Raw genomic sequence first — 17,301 nt, forward strand, 5'->3', positions numbered from 1 at the left:
GGAATATACAAGCCAAGTTCTATAATGAAAAAATTCCCACTAGTATATGAAAGTGACAATATAGGAGACTCTCTATCATGAAGATCATGGTGCTACTTTGAAGCACAAATGTGGAAAAAGAGATAATAGCATTGTCCCTTCTCTCTTTTTCTCTCATTTTATTATTTTTTTTTTCTTTGGCCTTTCTTTTTTTTGGACTTTCTCTTTTTCTTCTTCTTTTTTTTCCTTTTTGTAAAGTCCGAAGTCTCATCCCGACTTGTGGGAGAATCATAGTCTTCATCATTCTTTCCTCACTGAGACAATGCTCTAATAATGAAGATCATCACACTTTTATGGATTTACAACTCAAGAGTTACAACTCAAAGCTAGAACAAGATATGACTCTATATGAATGCCTCCAGCGGTGTACCAGGATATGCAATGAATCAAGAGCGACATGTATGAAAATTATGAAGGTGGCCTTGCCACAAATACGATGTCAACTACATGATCATGCAAAGAGCAATATGACAATGATGAAACGCGTCATAATAAATGGAACGGTGGAAAGTTGCATGGCAATATATCTCGGAATGGCTATGGAAATGCCATAATAGGTAGGTATGGTGGCTGTTTTGAGGAAGGTAAATAATGGGTTAAATACCGGCGAAAGTTGCGCGGTAATAAGAGAGGCTAGCAAGGTCGAAGGATGAGTGTGCGTATATCCATGGACTCACATTAGTCATAAAGAACTCATATACTTATTGCAAAAGTATACTTAGCCCTCGAAGCAAAGTACTACTACGCATGCCCCAAGAGGGATAGATTGGTAGGAAAAGACCATCACTCATCCCCGACTGCCACTCATAAGGAAGACAATCAAAAGAGTACCTCATGCAACAAATTTGTCACACAACTTTTACCATACGTGCATGCTACGGGACTTGCTAACTTCAACAAAAGTATTTCTCAATTTCATAATTATCCACTAGCATGACCCTAACATTACTACCTTTATATCTCAAAACAATTATCAAGCAATAATTTGATCATAGCATCCAATTCTCTTCCTATGATAGTTTTTATTAGACCCAACTTGGATGCTCATCATTCTAGGACCAAATTTGTAACCATAGCAAAACCATGCTGTTCTAAAAGACTCTCAAAATAATATAAGTGAAGCATGAGAGACTAGCAATTTCTTCAAAATTAATCCACCGCCATGCTCTAAAATATATAAGTGAAGAACTAGAGCAAAAACTATCAAGCTCAAAAGATATAAGTGAAGGACATAGAGTATTCTAGCAAATTCTAATCAAGTGGGCTTCTCCCAAAAGGTGTGTACAGCAAGGATGATTGTGGTAAACTAAAAAGCAAAGCTAATATAATACACGACGCTCCAAGCAAAACACATATCATCTGACGAATAAAAATATAGCTCCAAGTAAAGTTACCAATGAACGAAGACGAAAGAGGGGATGCCTTCCCGGGGCATCCCCAAGCATAGGCTTTTGGCTGTCTTTGAATATCTTGGGGTGCCATGGGCATCCCCAAGCTTAGGCTCTTGCCACTCCTTATTCCATAGTACATAAAAGCTAAACCCAAAACTTGAAAACTTCACAACACAAAACTCAACAGGAAATCTTATAAGCTCCGTTAGTGAAAGAAAACAAAACCACCACATAGGGTACTGTAATGAACTCATTCTTTATTTGTTTTGGTGTTAAACCTACTGTATTCCAAGTTCTCTATGGTTCATACCCTTACATACTAGCCATAGATGCATCAAAATAAGCAAACAATACACGAAAAACAGAATCTGTCAAAAAAAGAACAGTCTGTAGAAATATGTAACTAACGCAAACTTCTGGAACTCTAAAACTCCTACAAAAATAGGATGTACTGGACAATTTGTTTATTGATCAGCAGCAAAAAGAATCAATGCAAAAGAACGTTTCTGTGATTTATTGAATTGTTTCTCGTGAGTGCAAAGTTTCTGTTTTTCATCAGAATCAAATCAACTATCATCATAGGTTATCCTATAGGTCCTACTTGGCACAAACACTAATTAGAAGATAAAAACACATCTAAACAGAAGGTAGATGAACAGGAACAAAAACAAAAAACATAAAGAAAATTGGGTTGCCTCCCAACTAACGCTATCGTTTAGCGCCCCTAGCTAGGCATAAAAGCGAAGATAGATCTAAGTAGTGCCATCTTTGGAACTTGATTCCTCAATAGAGCACTTATAACCTTTAGGGGTTTCTCCCTTTTTAGCAATGATTAAACCTTTAGGCAAAAATTCAAGAAATTCATTTGTAGCAAAAGGTTCCTTAACGATCGAGAGACAATTGGGATGAACACTTATGGATTTGAGATCCGCGTCTCCCTTACTAGAAGATTTACCTTTATTTTTTGGAACATAAATAAACTTGGAGGTTTTTGTAGGGGGTTTTGGAGTGTTTTTCATGGAAGAAAACACCAAACCTAAGTTGGTAATTATATCCTCAAGCTTACCAATTCTAGCGGAATCTAGATCTATTTTTCATTAACTATAGGTTCTTTCTCTTTAAGATTTTTCAAAGTAACTCCAAACCTAGATCCATATTGGGTGATATGATTATGAATCTTTTTATCCAAATTTTCAATCAACTCAACAGTGGCAATTTTATTTTCAATAATATAAATCCATTGCATAACGTGTTCTAAAGTTAAAACAGCTCCATTAACCAAAAGAGGTGGTGGGCCAAACAAATCTAACATAGAATTATAAGCATCAAACGTATGGCTACTCAAAAAATCACCTCCGGCAACAGTATCAAGAACACATCCATTCCAAGGAGTGATGCCTACATAAAAATTGCTGAGAAGAATGGAAGTAGAGAGCTTCCTAGTAGATCTATTTTGAGCATTACAAATTCTATGCCAAGCATCCTTTAAATTTCCTCCCTCCCTTTGCTTAAAATTGAGGATTTCATGTTCGGGAGTAATAATAAGGTTAGGAGGACTAGCCATAACGATGAGGTAAACGAACCAACACATGAGCAAACTGAAAAAGGCAAGCGAAGAGAGAGAGAGAGAGATTGGGAAAGAGAGGGCGAATAAAACGACAAAGGTGAAGTGGGGGAGAGGAAAATGGGAGGCAAATGGCAAATAATGTAAATCCGAGGGAGATGGGTTTGTGATGGGTACTTGGTATGTCTTGACTTGAGCGAAGACCTCCCCGGCAATGGCGCCAGAAATCCTTCTTGCTACGTCTTGAGCTTGCGTTGGTTTTTGTTGAAGAGGAAAGGGTGATGCAGCAATAGTAGCATAAGTATTTCCCTCAGTTTTTGAGAACCAAGGTATCAATCCAGTAGGAGGCTCCTCAAAAGTCCCACGCACCTACACAAACAAAAAAGAACTCCCAACCAACGCAATAAATGGGTTGTCAATCCATTCACGGCCACTTGCAAAAGTGAGATCTGATAGAGATAGTATGATAAGATAAATTTATATTTGGTATTTTATATTATAGATGCAAAAAGTAAAGATGCAAATAAAAGTAGATTGAAAGCAAATATGATAAAAGATAGACCTGGGGGCCATAGGTTTCACTAGAGGCTTCTCTCAAGATAGCATAAGTATTACGGTGGGTGAACAAATTACTGTCGAGCAATTGATAGAAAAGTGAATAATTATGAGATTATCTAGGCATGATCATGTATATAGGCATCACGTCCGTGACAAGTAGACCGACTCCTGCCTGCATCTACTACTATTACTCCACACATCGACCGACTCCTGCCTGCATCTAGAGTATTAAGTTCATAAAGAACAGAGTAACACATTAAGCAAGATGACATGATGTAGAGGGATAAACTCATGCAATATGATATAAACCCCATCTTTTTATCCTCGATGGCAACAATACAATACATGCCTTGCAACCCTTTCTGTCACTGGGTAAGGACACCGCAAGATTGAACCCAAAGCTAAGCACTTCTCTCATGGCACAAAAGATCAATCTAGTAGGCCAAACCAAACTGATAATTCGAAGAGACTTGCAAAGATAATTCAATAATACGTAAAAGAATTCAGAGGAGATTCAAATATTTCTCATAGATAAACTTGATCATAAAGCACAATTCATCGGATCTCGACAAACACACCGCAAAAAGAGTTTACATCGAATAGATCTCCACAATAGAGGGGGAGAACATTGTATTGAGATCCAAAAAGAGAGAAGAAGCCATCTAGCTAATAACTATGGACCCGTAGGTCTGTGGTAAACTACTCACAACTCATCGGAGGGGCTATGGTGTTGATGTAGAAGCCCTCCATGGTCGATTCCTCCTCTGGATCACGTTCATTCCAAAAATCACGCTCCCGAAGATTTCATTCCGTTTGGACTCCGTTTGATATTCCTTTTCTTCGAAATACAGAAATAGGCAAAAAAACAGCAATACAGGCTGGGCCTCCGGTTAGTAGGTTAGTCCCAAAAATGATATAAATGTGTAAAATAAAGCCCATAAACATCCAAAAGGGATAATATAATAGCATGGAATAATAAAAAATTATAGATACGTTGGAGATGTATCAACGTGGCATTTTTTCAGGGTGGACAGAAGGTGTTCGGCGATGGGCTAGTGAGATAAGCCATGGCAGCGCCACACGGGAATCGATCTGAGGGAAGAGGGGTGAGAGAGTCCTGGATTAGGGGGTCCTCGGAAAGCCAGACTATGTACATGTGCTGGACTGTTGGACTATGAAGATACAAGATTGAAGGCTTCGTCCCGTGTCCGGGTGGGACTCTCCTTTGCGTGGAAGGCAAGCTTGGCAATTCGGATATGTAGATCTCCTTCTCTGTAACTGATCTCTATAACCCTAGCCCCCTCCGGTGTCTATATAAACCAGAGGGTTTAGTCTGTAGGACAACAACAATCATAATCATAGGCTAGCCCCTAGGGTTTAGCCTCTACGATCTCGTGGTAGATCAACTCTTGTAATACTCATATCATCAAGATCAATCAACCAGGAAGTAGGGTATAACCTCCATTGAGAGGGCCCTAACCTGGGTAAACATTGTGTCCCCCACCTCCTGTTACCATTAGTCTTAGACACACAGTTCGGGACCCCCTACCCGAGATCTGCCGGTTTTGACACCGACATTGGTGCTTTCATTGAGAGTTCCACTGTGTCGTCACAATAAGGCTTGATTGCTCCTTCAATCATCTACAACGATATGATCCAGGGTGAGGTTTTCCTCCCCGGACAGATCTTCGTATTCGGCGGCTTCGTATTGCGGGCCAACTCGCTTGGCCAACTGGAGCACATCGATAGCTACGCCCCTGGCCATCAGGTCAGGTTTGGAAGCTTGAAATACACTGCTGACATCTGCGGAGAATTGATCTTTGACGGATTCGAGCCCATGTCAGGTGTGCCGAACAGTCACGACGAGCATGATTTAGATCTGCCATCGGATGGTGTTCGGGAGATCACACCTGCGGCTGCCCCGGCCCTTAATCCGGAGCAGATCGTGCCATCCAAGGATGGGTGGATGGACCCCGCCACGGAGCCCGCACACTCATCGGCAATAGAGCCGAACACAGACTTCGCCTCCGATGAGGCCTGTGTCATCGGACCCTCGGACTCGTCTTCGGCCATAGGCTCCGAATCACATGCATCCGTGCCTATCGAATCTGATTGGGCACCAATCATGGAGTTTACCTCCGCTGATATCTTTCAGCACTCACCCTTGGGCGACGTGCGAAATTCACTGAAATCTCTCTCCCTGTCAGGAGACTCCTGGCCGAACTATGTCCGGCTTGAATGGGAAGCGGGCGATGAAGAAATTCGTTCCCCACCCACCACCCACTTAATAGCCATTGTCGATGACTTAACCGACATGCTTGACTTCGACTCCAAATACATCGATGGTATGGACGACGATGCAGGAGAAGAACAGGAACCACCGCCCATAGGGCGATGGACAACCACCTCATCATATGATATATATATGACGGACATGCCCAAAGAAGGCGATGGCGATGACGCGACTGAGGATAATCCCCTTGAGAAGCAATCTAAGCACCGGCATCATAGGCGCCGCTCTAAGCCCCGCCATAGCAAAAATAGCGATACCGACACAAGAGATGATAACAATCCGGATGGTGCTGAAGACGAAAACAATCCCGCCCAACCAAGCGTCGAGCAAGCCGGATGGGAGGATGGGCAAGCTAGCCCTGAGAAATAGGCAATGTATGGAGACTCGGAGGATGACAATTACATGACCCTCTCCGAAGACAAGGTGAGCCTGGGCGATGAAGAATTCATCGTGCATGAGGATCCCGTCGAGCAGGAGTGCTTCAAGCGCCGGCTTATAGCCACTGCAAAAAGCCTAAAGAAGAAGCAGCAACAATGTTGGAGTAATGGGCCACGGGTAGCCTCTCCCGAGTCCTGAGCCATTCAAGACTTTGGGCCGGCTCCGCCCCACAAGACTTCAGAATAAAGCGGCGCCTTCTGGTGGCTGGCTAGCTCGACGGCCGGCTGCTCGAAGACAGATATGCGCCAGCAGACGACACCAAGATAGGCCGGCTCCTAGAAGACGGCCTTCGGAGAGGCCGGCTTCTAGCGGGGCGGCCACCCAGCACCCTCAGAGTCTGAGCCCCTCATGAGGAGGACAAGACTGGGTGAGGCTACAGTGTAGCCCCTCCCCCTCGAATCCCGGGCTAGGCATGGCTACAATGCCTCGTACAGGCAGAGATCTTCGCACGAGCGGCACTGTTGCCACTTCCCCCTTGACGTCATTCCTAACAGGCGGAGCCCTGTTCCCACGACGGCCTATCGGTACGGCCCGTAGGCAGTGGGCCCTACCGGGTAGTGAGAGCCCGGAAGATGGCGGAGGCTGGACTAGCCGGACCTGAGGGAGGTCGGCTTCCAGCAGGCGACCAGTTCCTCCCTCGAGGCCCATGCACCACTAAGCAGATAAGATGTGGTGTGGCTACAGTGATCTCCCACTAGGCGGCGGGACTGTAGCCACGCTCCACTGACCAAGCCTGCATCAATAGCATCACGGCTACAGAGATCAGCCAACAACCAGACCTGCCAGCGGCAGGGGCAGCCTGTCGGCTCCATACCAGACCAATCGGTGGGGCCCACTAGTGGGCGGGCCCCAGCTGCCGGCGGAGAAGCCGGTGACCAGAGACACTGGTAGCAGGGTCCATCACCCGGCCAGATTACCATTGTACCCCTGGGGGGTAGGCCTATATAAACCCCAGGGTGCCCATGCAAAGGGTTCCCAACCTGTTAGAACTAGCTCCACCCTAGAGGAAGAAGAGAGCTAGCCCTACCTCCTTCTACCTCTAGCATACAGCTCGAGGAGCACCATTGTATTCACTAGTGCCTTAGTGATCATGCGGAGACCCCACAAAGCAGGACTAGGGGTGTTATCTCCAAGGAGAGCCCCAAACCTAGGTAAAGTGCACTAGCATTCGTGTCTACGCCTCATCCCGCTTCCAGGCACCGGTGACATTCTACTCGCTCCCACCATGATAAGCCATCCTTTGGCATATGTCGCACCCAACCCGGACATTTGGCACCCACCATGGGGCGAGGTGCACCGTCATCCAGAGACCTGCTCTGGACGGGAACCTTGTTCCTTCCAGGCGAGCGCAGCTAGCCCAGTACGCCCGACGGCGTCAGCCTTGAGACGCTGCACGGTGTGGAGATCGCCTGCTCGGCGAGCTGCCTCGCCGACCTTGTTGGCGAGATCCACCTCTCCGACGAGCCTGCCTCCGACACAGGCACCGACTACCCTGAGAGCCGCCTCATCAGCCTCCTCGACTAGCTTCACGTCACCAGCGAGCCTGCTATGGACTTGGAGTCTCTTGGCTCCACCGACCCGATGATCGTCGATTCCGACACGGCGTCGCTTGACGCGTTCCCCACCAACGTGGTGGTCTACGACGAGCTGCCTCCTCGCGAGCACAACGGCAGGAGCACCGTCACGGAGGTGCTTGTCATCCACAGTGGCGAGCACTCGGACGGAGGCGCTCAAGACCCACTCGATGCGGCGCTGCGAGACTTGTCAGCGCCCATCCCAGGAGACGTAGATGCTGAGACGCTGGAGGCACGCCGCGTCCAGCTTGTCAAGAGTGCAAACCGACTAGCTAGCATGCGACGCCTCTCGGAAGCCTACCGGCGTGAGATGGACCGAGCCGTCGGCGGCACGCCAACTCCGGAGGGGCCTAGCCGCATGGGCTCGATCCGACAGCGTGGCACGACCATCGCCAGAATGTTCTGGACGGGTCGTCCCATCTACGCCACGCCTGCAGAGAACATCCGGGCTGCCCAGGCGGTGACGGATGAGCTGGAAAAGTATGAGGGCTACGAACGTCACCACATGATGGAGCGAGTCCAGCAGCTCCTTGACGTGTCCGCCTAGTAGCACGAAGCCGGCTGCCGCGCCGAAGCGCCCGTCCGGCGGAATGACGAACCACCCCTTCGCCAGGATCCAGGTGCAACATCTCGGACGCCGACTGGTGGCGCCCATAGAAGAAGAGGCAATGAGCCGGCTGCCAGCCGCAGTCGGACTCACCTCTCCATCGAGCGTGACGCAGACGGCCGCCCTCGAGTAGTGGAGCGGCGAGGCAACCCACCTCCCCCTCCGCCTCGCGGAGAAAGGCACCCCACTCCTCCGCCTATCACGCACCTGGCACTCGGCGACCGCCTTGGCCGCCGAGAAGGAGTCGGAGAGAACGACGCCCGTCATGAGATCGACCGCCTCAACCGATCCCTGGCGCTAGAAGAAGAAGACGCGTTGGGCCCGCCCTGTTTCGGCCCGCGAATCCGAGATGAGCCTTTCCCTCGAGGGTTTATGCTCCCAAGAGATACGCCCAAGTACACCGGCTCCGTGAAGCCGGAGGAATGGCTGGTCGATTACTCCATGGCCGTCAGCATAGCAAACGACAACAAGCGCATTGCTGTAAAGTACGTCCCGCTCATGCTCCAAGGCACAGCCCGGACGTGGCTTAACAGCCTGAAGCCCCGCAGCATCAACAACTGGGTTGATTTCACTGAAGCCTTCATCCGCAACTTCACCAGCATGTACACGCGGCCTCCCAAGCCCCTTCAGCTCTCCTTGTGCGTCCAAGGACCCAGTGAATCGACTCGCGACTATCTCACGCGCTGGGCCGAGCTGCGCAACTCCTGCGAAGGCGTGCACGAGGTGCAGGCCATCGAATACTTCACCGCCGGGTGCCGAGAAGGCACCCTCCTCAAGCATCGGCTTCTCTGTGACGAGCCGACGACTCTCGATGAACTGCTGATCATCACCGACAAATACGCCACGGCCGACTCCTCCATGAAGGCGGAGATCCAAGGCGACGCAACCAGCAAGGTAGCCCCTCAGGCCCCTTGGACTCCGGCTGGTGACACCAGTCGGCGACAGCAACCAAGCGATAACAAGCACAAGGCCACACAGCCGGCTTCCACCAGCCGGCAGGTGGCGACAGTCAAAGACCAACAACTGGAAGGGTAGCCTCCGCCCAAGCGTCAGAAGGGCGACAAGGCCAATTGGTTGCTCGCCTTCTCGTACGAGCAAACTCTTGATGCACCCCGCAAGTTCTACAGTGGTGCGAAGCCGTCCAACCACACCACTTGGAAGTGCCATTGGCTCACCAGAATCGCCAAGGGAGATGGACTCCTACCTCCTCTGCCTGCCGGCCCACCGCCTCCTTCGCCCCAGCAGCCGGCGGCTCGGCCAGTCGGCGCCATACAAGATGAGTATCCAGAGGAGCACGGAGCCTACATTGTGTTCACCAGTGTGGCCGACGACAGACGCAGCAGACGGCAGCAACAACAAGAAGTACAAGCAGTGGCATCAAATACTCTAGAGTTTATGCATTGGTCTGAGAAGCGCATCAGTTGGAGCAGGGCCGACCACCCGGAGGTGATGCCCTCCCCTAGCTCTTACGCCCTGGTCTTAGATGCCACCTTTGCAACAAAGAGGCGGGCAGCTCGTTTCTCCAGAGTCCTAATAGATGGTGAATGCTGCATCAATATCCTGTACCGTGACACATGAAAAAATTGGGAATCAAGCAGAAGCAGCTTCACCCCAGTCGGACTGTATTCCATGGCATAGTCCCTGGCCTTTCCTGCTCACCAATTGACAGGACCAAGATTGATGTTCTCTTTGGAGATAAGACTCACTTCCGTCGAGAGCCAGTTTGGTTTGAGCTGGTGGACCTTGAGAGCCCCTACCATGCGCTACTTGGTTGGCCTGCTCTGGCCAAGTTCAAGGCGGTCCCCCACTATGCTTACCTCAAGATGAAGATGCCGACTACCAAGGGAATCCTGACCATAGTTGGATACTACAAGAAGTCGTCCGCCTGCGCGGCGGACAGCAGCCGGCTGGCCCAGTCCCTTGTGATTGCAGCTAAAAAGCATCTCCTTGACCGGGTTGTGGCGATGGCAGGCAAGAAGCCGGAAATGTCACCCATCCCCAAGGTGTCGGAAGTTGAGGGCTCGTTCAAGCCGGCGAAGGAAACAAAGAAGATACCCTTGGATCCGGAGCACCCGGAGAGGCACGTTGTCATAGGCGCAAACCTTGACAGCAAATAGGAAAGCGAGCTCATCGATTTCCTCCGTGAGAATCGGGACATCTTTGGATGGTCTCCCAAAGACATGCCGGGTGTTCCGACGAATTTCGCCGAGCACAAGCTACATGTCCGACCTGACGCCAAGTCGGTCAGGCAGCCCTTGTGCTGCCTGTTAGGAGAAAAGAGAAGATTTGTTCGAGAAGAGATAGCCCGGCTTCTAGCAGCCGGCTTTATCATGGAAGTATTCTTCCCAGAGTGGTTGGCCAATCCAGTTCTTGTGCTGAAGAAGAATAAGCAGTGGCACATGTGTATTGATTATACCAGCCTCAACAAAGCTTGCCCAAGAGATCCCTTTGCTTTGCCAAGAATCGACCAAGTGATAGACTCCACAGCCAGATGCGAGTTGCTGAGTTTTTTGGATGCATACTCAGGGTACCATCAGATCAAGCTGAACCCGGCCAACAGGCTGAAGACCGCCTTCATCATGCCATTTGGAGCCTTCTGCTACCTGACCATGATGTTCGGCCTGTGAAATGCTAGCGCCACGTATTAGCGTTGCATGCAGAAGTGTCTCCTCAAGCAACTCGGCAGAAACGCCCATGTTTGTGTGGACGATGTGGTGGTGAAGACGGAGAAGCGCGACACGTTACTAGAAGACCTCAAGGAGACATTTGAGAACCTGCGCCGATTTCAGATCAAGCTCAACCTGGAGAAATGCGTCTTCGGGGTACCAGCCGTCCGGCTTCTAGGCTTCCTGGTCTCAGAACACGACATAGAGTGCAACCCTGTGAAGATCAAGGCCATTGAGAAGATGGAGGTGCCCACCCGACTGCTGGATGTGCAGAAGTTCACCGGCTGCCTGGCATCAATCAGCCGTTTCATCAGTCGGCTGGGCGAGAAGGCTCTTCCCCTGTACCAGCTCATGAAGAAGACCACTTTTTTCGAGTGGAACGACAAGGCAGATGAAGCTTTTCTCCAGCTCAAGAAGATGTTGACCACCCCGCCTATCCTGGCGGCTCCGACTGATAAAGAGCCCATGCTCCACTACATCGCCACCACCAGTCGGGTGGTCAGTACAGTCATAGTGGTGGAACACAAGGAGGAGGGCAGAGCATTGCCGGTCCAGAGTCCGGTGTATTACTTAAGTGAAGTGTTGTCCGCCTCCAAGCAAAACTACCCCCACTATCAGAAGATGTGCTATGGTGTGCACTTTGCCGCCAAGAAGCTGAAGCCCTACTTCCAAGAGCACCCAATTACTGTTGTCTACACTGCTCTGCTTGCTGAGATCATTGGAAGCTGAGATGCTTCAGGTCGAGTGGCCAAATGGGCCATAGATCTTCCCCCTACACCATCTACTACCAGCCTTGCACCGCCATCAAGTCACAAGCACTGGCCGACTTCCTCGTCGACTGGGCCGAGACCCAGTACCTGCCGCCAGCGCCAGACTCCACCCATTGGCGGATGCACTATGATGGTTCAAAGATGCGCACCAGTCTAGGAGCAGGCATCGTCCTCACCTCTCCCAAAGGCGACAAGCTCATATATGTGTTGCAAATCCACTTTGCCGCGTCCAACAACGTAGCTGAATACGAGGCACTCATACATGGGCTCCGGCTTGCCAAGGAACTCGACATTCGCCGGATCCTATGCTATGGTGACTCCGACTTGGTGGTCCATCAGTCGTCAGGCGACTGGGATGCCAAGGATGCAAATATGGCAAGCTACCTCTTCCTCGTACAACAACTCAGCGAATACTTTGACGGGTGCGAGTTCCTCCATGTGCCAAGAAATGACAACGAGCAAGCAGATGCCTTGGCACGGATCGGCTCCACCTGGCAAGCAATACCAGCTGGCGTCGCCCTACAGCACCTCCTTAAGATGTCTGTCAAGCCGTCACCAGAGTCCGTCTCCATCTTTTTATCGACCCCTCTTGAAGCAGCTGGATCTGACTTGAGGGCCCCAGAAGCCGGCGCGGGGACTTCGGCAGGAGGCCCGGGGACTGCAGCCATCGCACCCGGCCCGGGGACTTCAGAACCCGGCCTGGGGACTGCAGTAGTCGGCCCGGGGACTTCTTCAACTCAACAGGCAGTAGCCAACTCCAACTCACCGCCTCCTAGCCCAACCGCCCTTGTATAAGTTGCAGTCGTGGCAGTCGAAGAAATAGCAGCACCTTCATGGGCTCAACCCATCCTCAACTTTCTGGTGAACAAAGAGCTGCCGACTAATGAGATCCTAGCCCGACAAGTGCAACGGCGGGCAGTAGCATACACCATAGTCAACAAAGAACTGGTACGGCGCGGTGTCACTGGTGTGTACCAGCACTGTGTGGAGCCGGACCAGGGTTAAGCAATCCTCAAGGATATCCACCAAGGCGAATGTGGTCACCATGCTGCTTCAAGATCACTTGTTGCCAAAGCTTTCCGCCATGGTTTCTTCTGTCCGACTGCCCTAGAAGACACCCAAGAATTGGTCCAGAAGTGTAAAGGGTGCTAGAAGTTCCGCGCCAAGCCACACTTGTCGGCTTCTGCGATCAAGACCATTCCCATTGCCTGCCCCTTTGCTATTTTGGGGCTGGACATGGTGGGGCCATTCAAGATGGCTCGTGGCGGCATGACTCATTTGCTTGTCGTTGTGGACAAGTTCACCAAGTGGATAGAAGCAAAGCCAATCAAGAAGCTGAATGGGCCAACTGCCATGACTTTCATCACCGACATCACCACTCGGTACGGCATACCACACAACATCGTCACCGACAACAGCACAAACTTCGCCAAAGGAGCCTTGGCTCGTTTCTGCACGACGCAGGGCATCCGACTGGACTTAGCGTGCGTTGCCCATCCGCAGTCAAACGGCCAAGTGGAGCGAGCAAACGGCCTCATTCTGTCCGGCATCAAGCCCCGACTGGTCGAGCCTCTAGAGCATTCGACCGCCTGCTGGCTCGATGAGCTGTCGGCCGTCCTCTGGAGCCTGCACACCACTCCGAACAAGTCGACCGGCTTCACGCCTTTCTTCCTCGTCTACGACGCTGAAGCCGTCATCCCGACGGACATAGAATTCGACTCCCCACGAGTCACCATGTACACCGAGGCGGATGCCAAGGAGGCACGAGAAAACGGCGTCGATCTGCTAGAAGAGGGCCGGCTGTTGGCACTCAGCCAGTCCGCCATCTACCAGTAGAGTCTGCGCCGATACTACAACCGCAAGGTGAGGCCAAGATCCTTCCAAGAGGGAGACCTTGTGCTCCGGCTGATCCAGCGAACAGTCGGCCAGCACAAGCTCTCGGCACCTTGGGAAGGCCCTTTCATCGTCAGCAAAGTGCTGGGCAACGGTTCCTACTACCTGATCGACGCTCAGAAGCCAAGAGCATGCAAAAGAGATGACTCAGGCATGGAGACGGAGAGGCCATGGAACGCAAACCTCCTCCGAAGATTTTACAGTTAAAAGCAGTATGTATCATGCTACCTTTTGTATTAAGTATGAAGACTCCGGGTCCCCGAGAAGAGCTCGGGGACTACCCTCTTTTATCTATATGATAAGTGTTATGCCTATGAATGTGTTGTTTTAGTATTCCGCCTGGCACCGGGTTCGACCAGTCGTCCCGGAGGCTCGCCGCCTTCCTCTATATGCCGTTTCCTGCAGTCGGACAAGTAGTGTGTCGGCACCAAAAAACTTCTCCTGTCAGAAACCGCAGCTTGCAGAGCGACTGCACGGTGGGCAAGGGTTGCAAAGCAATGCCCACATGAAAAATGGCTAAGGAAAATGCACATATAGCTTGGGCCGGCATCCCCGCCTTTTCGGCCGGCTGCCGAGCAGCCAGCCGGCTGGCTTCTCCTTACCTTGCCAACACTCCAAACGGCTAAGTACTTGCCCTCCCGTAAATAGATAAGTACTCAACCAAGCCGTAGTCCACAGAGCGGCTATTTGGCTGGCAAGAGGATAGCCAAGGGAGGGCAGCAAAGGAAAAAAGCAAGGAGCAGAAAGCAAGAAAAGTCAGAAGTCGGCAAACAAAGCATAATTTGCGACAAAGGATATTTACATAGCAAAAGGCCCATTGGCCAGCATTCAACAGAGTTTGATATACACTCCGCGGGTGGAATTGTGCAAAGTTAATCAAAGCTTGTCAAGACTAATAAGCAGAAAAATAAAAGACAATAGCCTAAGGAGCGGCAGAGGGTTCCGACTGGACAATGGAGTTGGCGGCGCCGGTTGGGGCAGCACAGGATTCCGGCTGGATGGCGGAGTCGGTGGCACCGGTTGGAGCAGTGGACGGCTGGATGGTAGAGTCGGCGGTGCTAGTCGGTGGAACAGGCGGCTGGTCGGTCTCCGCCTGGCCGCCTCCAGCAGCAGTCGGCGCACTTGAGTGCGGGTCGTTGCTCGAGGCGCAGTCAGGTTGAGGCTGGCCATCCGCTCCGACCTTCGGCGTGTCCTCCTCGCTTTCCTCGTCCTTCACCTCCTCCCCTTCGTCACTGGAATCGATCACCTCAGCTGAGTCCTCACTGTCCTCTGGTTTCAGCCCGAACCACTCAAGCGGTGCCTCGGCGCCTTTGTCAACCAGCTCCGGGACGAAGACGCTGGTGTCGGTGTAGTCAGTGATCGCCACCGCCCTCCTGACAAGGTCGCTTTCCACCGCCACCAGCTCCTCCTGCGCTTCCAACCGAAACGTGGTCAGCTGGGCTAGATCTAGCCCAGGGTACCACGCCTTGACGAACTCCAGGGCCCAACACGCCCCAGCCCGGGCCGAGGAGCCCTTCCAGGCTTCCAGGCGGCCGGCCGCCACCTCCAGCCAGTCGGCAGTCCGACTGGGAGTGTGCGGAGCCTGCATGCCTGGCCAGAGGGCGGAGATCGCCTGGCCCCCGATGCGCTGAAGACGGTGCAGCATCTGATGGGCCGGCCGAAGGCGGGCCTGTATGCTGAGAAGCTGCTCGTTAAGGGTTCGGGAAGGGTCGGCGGCAATCTGCACGCCTTCTGCTCTCCGCTCCTGACGATGAGCCTCAACGGCCTGGTTCCCAGCGACAGGGTGGCCTGGGAAGAAGTCTGTTTGGATGAAGGGCAAGGAAGCCAGAGGTTAGAAGCCAGCAGTCAGCCTGGATAGGGGCCGGCAACTCAAAGAAAGAAAGAAAAAAGAAGAGGCCTACCATCAACCAAGTCCTCAATGCTGCCGAAGCAGGCAGTCAGCTGTACCTCCTTGTCGGCCCACACGGAGCGCTCGATCTCGAACTCAGCGAGGAGGTCGGTCTCCTTCGTCTTCGCCTCCTTTTGCGCCATCGTGAGACGCTCCGTCTGCTCCGCGAGCTGCCTGACCAGTCGGTCACGCTCCTCGGCCAGTTTTCTACATTCTGCCTCCTTACTGCGCAGTGCGGTGTTGGCTTCACCCAGCTGTTGCTGCAAGGCGGCGTTGGCTTCTAAAAAGAGAGAAGAAGAAAGGACGTCAATCAATAAATAGAGAAGGGATGCAGTTGCCAGGAAGATCCGGCCCGACTACTCAGCAGTCGGCCCGAATCTCAGGGACTACACCCCGCGGGTGCGCTATCGCGCCCCCGCAGAGAAAGAATTTATCAACAGTCAACCAGAGAAATATAGTTACTAGGGAGATCCGGCCTGACTGCTCAGCAGTCGGCCTGAATCTTGGGAACTACATCCCGTGGGTGCGCCAGCATGCCCCCGCGGAGAAAGAAAGACAAGACTTACTCTGGCTCTCAGAAAAGTTGGCGGTCTGCTTCTCCAGCTCCCGAACTCCAGAGTTGAAGGTGGTCACGCGAAGGTTGTGGTAATCCTGCAATAGGGATGCCAGATGGAGTTAGCATTCGATGCTTGCAGGTTAAAGTTCCGGACCGCCTGCTCAGCAGCCGGCCTGAAACTTGGGGACTACACCTAGTGGGTGCGCTGGCGCGCCCCCACAAGAAATAAGAGGATCAAAAACAAAGAAGTAAGAAGCATACCCGGATGGCTGCTCGCGAATCCAGGAATGCCTCGTTGCACCGCTTGAGGGCATTGGCTTCAGCCCGGAGCTTGGCCTGGACATCGAGGGCCGCCTGGTTCAAGGCTCCCGTCCCGCCTCCGTGTACCCAGCCGGCGGGCGCGGCACTGGTCGTCTCGGTGTCGAGGACCGACGAACTCGCGGCGCCGGCCTCCAGCGGTCGCGGTGCCGAGGCCGCCTTCGCGAGTCAGTGACGCATGGGTGTGCGGACCTCAAGAGTTGGGCCTGTCACCACCTCGTTCCTGGCTGGTGGTGCCGGCGGGTTGGCTGGCTGCCTGTCTTTCGTTCAGCTGGTCGACAGCGGCGGAGGCACGATGACGGCTGGCATGGCAACGTCGCTGCCCTCCCTCTCCATGACCGGCTGCTCATCGCCGGCTCCCGCAATCGTCGCCACGAACTCTGGCGGAGGTGGCGCGAAATTCAGGGGAGTCACGAGCAACGGCTCCTGGCGGTGCGCGGCCTCCGCAAGCCGCTCCTTCGCTGCGGCAGCCTCTGCCTGCGCCAGCTTCCTCAACATAGAGGCCTCCGCCTTGTCAGCCTCCACCTTCTCCAGGCGGGCGGCTTCCTGCTCCTCGCGCATCTCACACGCGTTTCGCTCCTGCGCCTCCCGGAGGTCGGCAGCCGGATCAATTTGCTGGGTGGTGGTGGAGGTCTCTGCCGACCTGATGACCGAGGCGGTGGCCGAATTGTTGAGGGCGAGCGGGGCCCTGAGATAAGAAAGCAGGAGAAAGAAGTTTTTTAGGCCAGATCGGCAAGAAAGTGGAA

Source organism: Triticum aestivum, chromosome 3B (genome assembly GCF_018294505.1).
Source record: "Triticum aestivum cultivar Chinese Spring chromosome 3B, IWGSC CS RefSeq v2.1, whole genome shotgun sequence".
NCBI classification, from domain to species: domain Eukaryota; kingdom Viridiplantae; phylum Streptophyta; class Magnoliopsida; order Poales; family Poaceae; genus Triticum; species Triticum aestivum.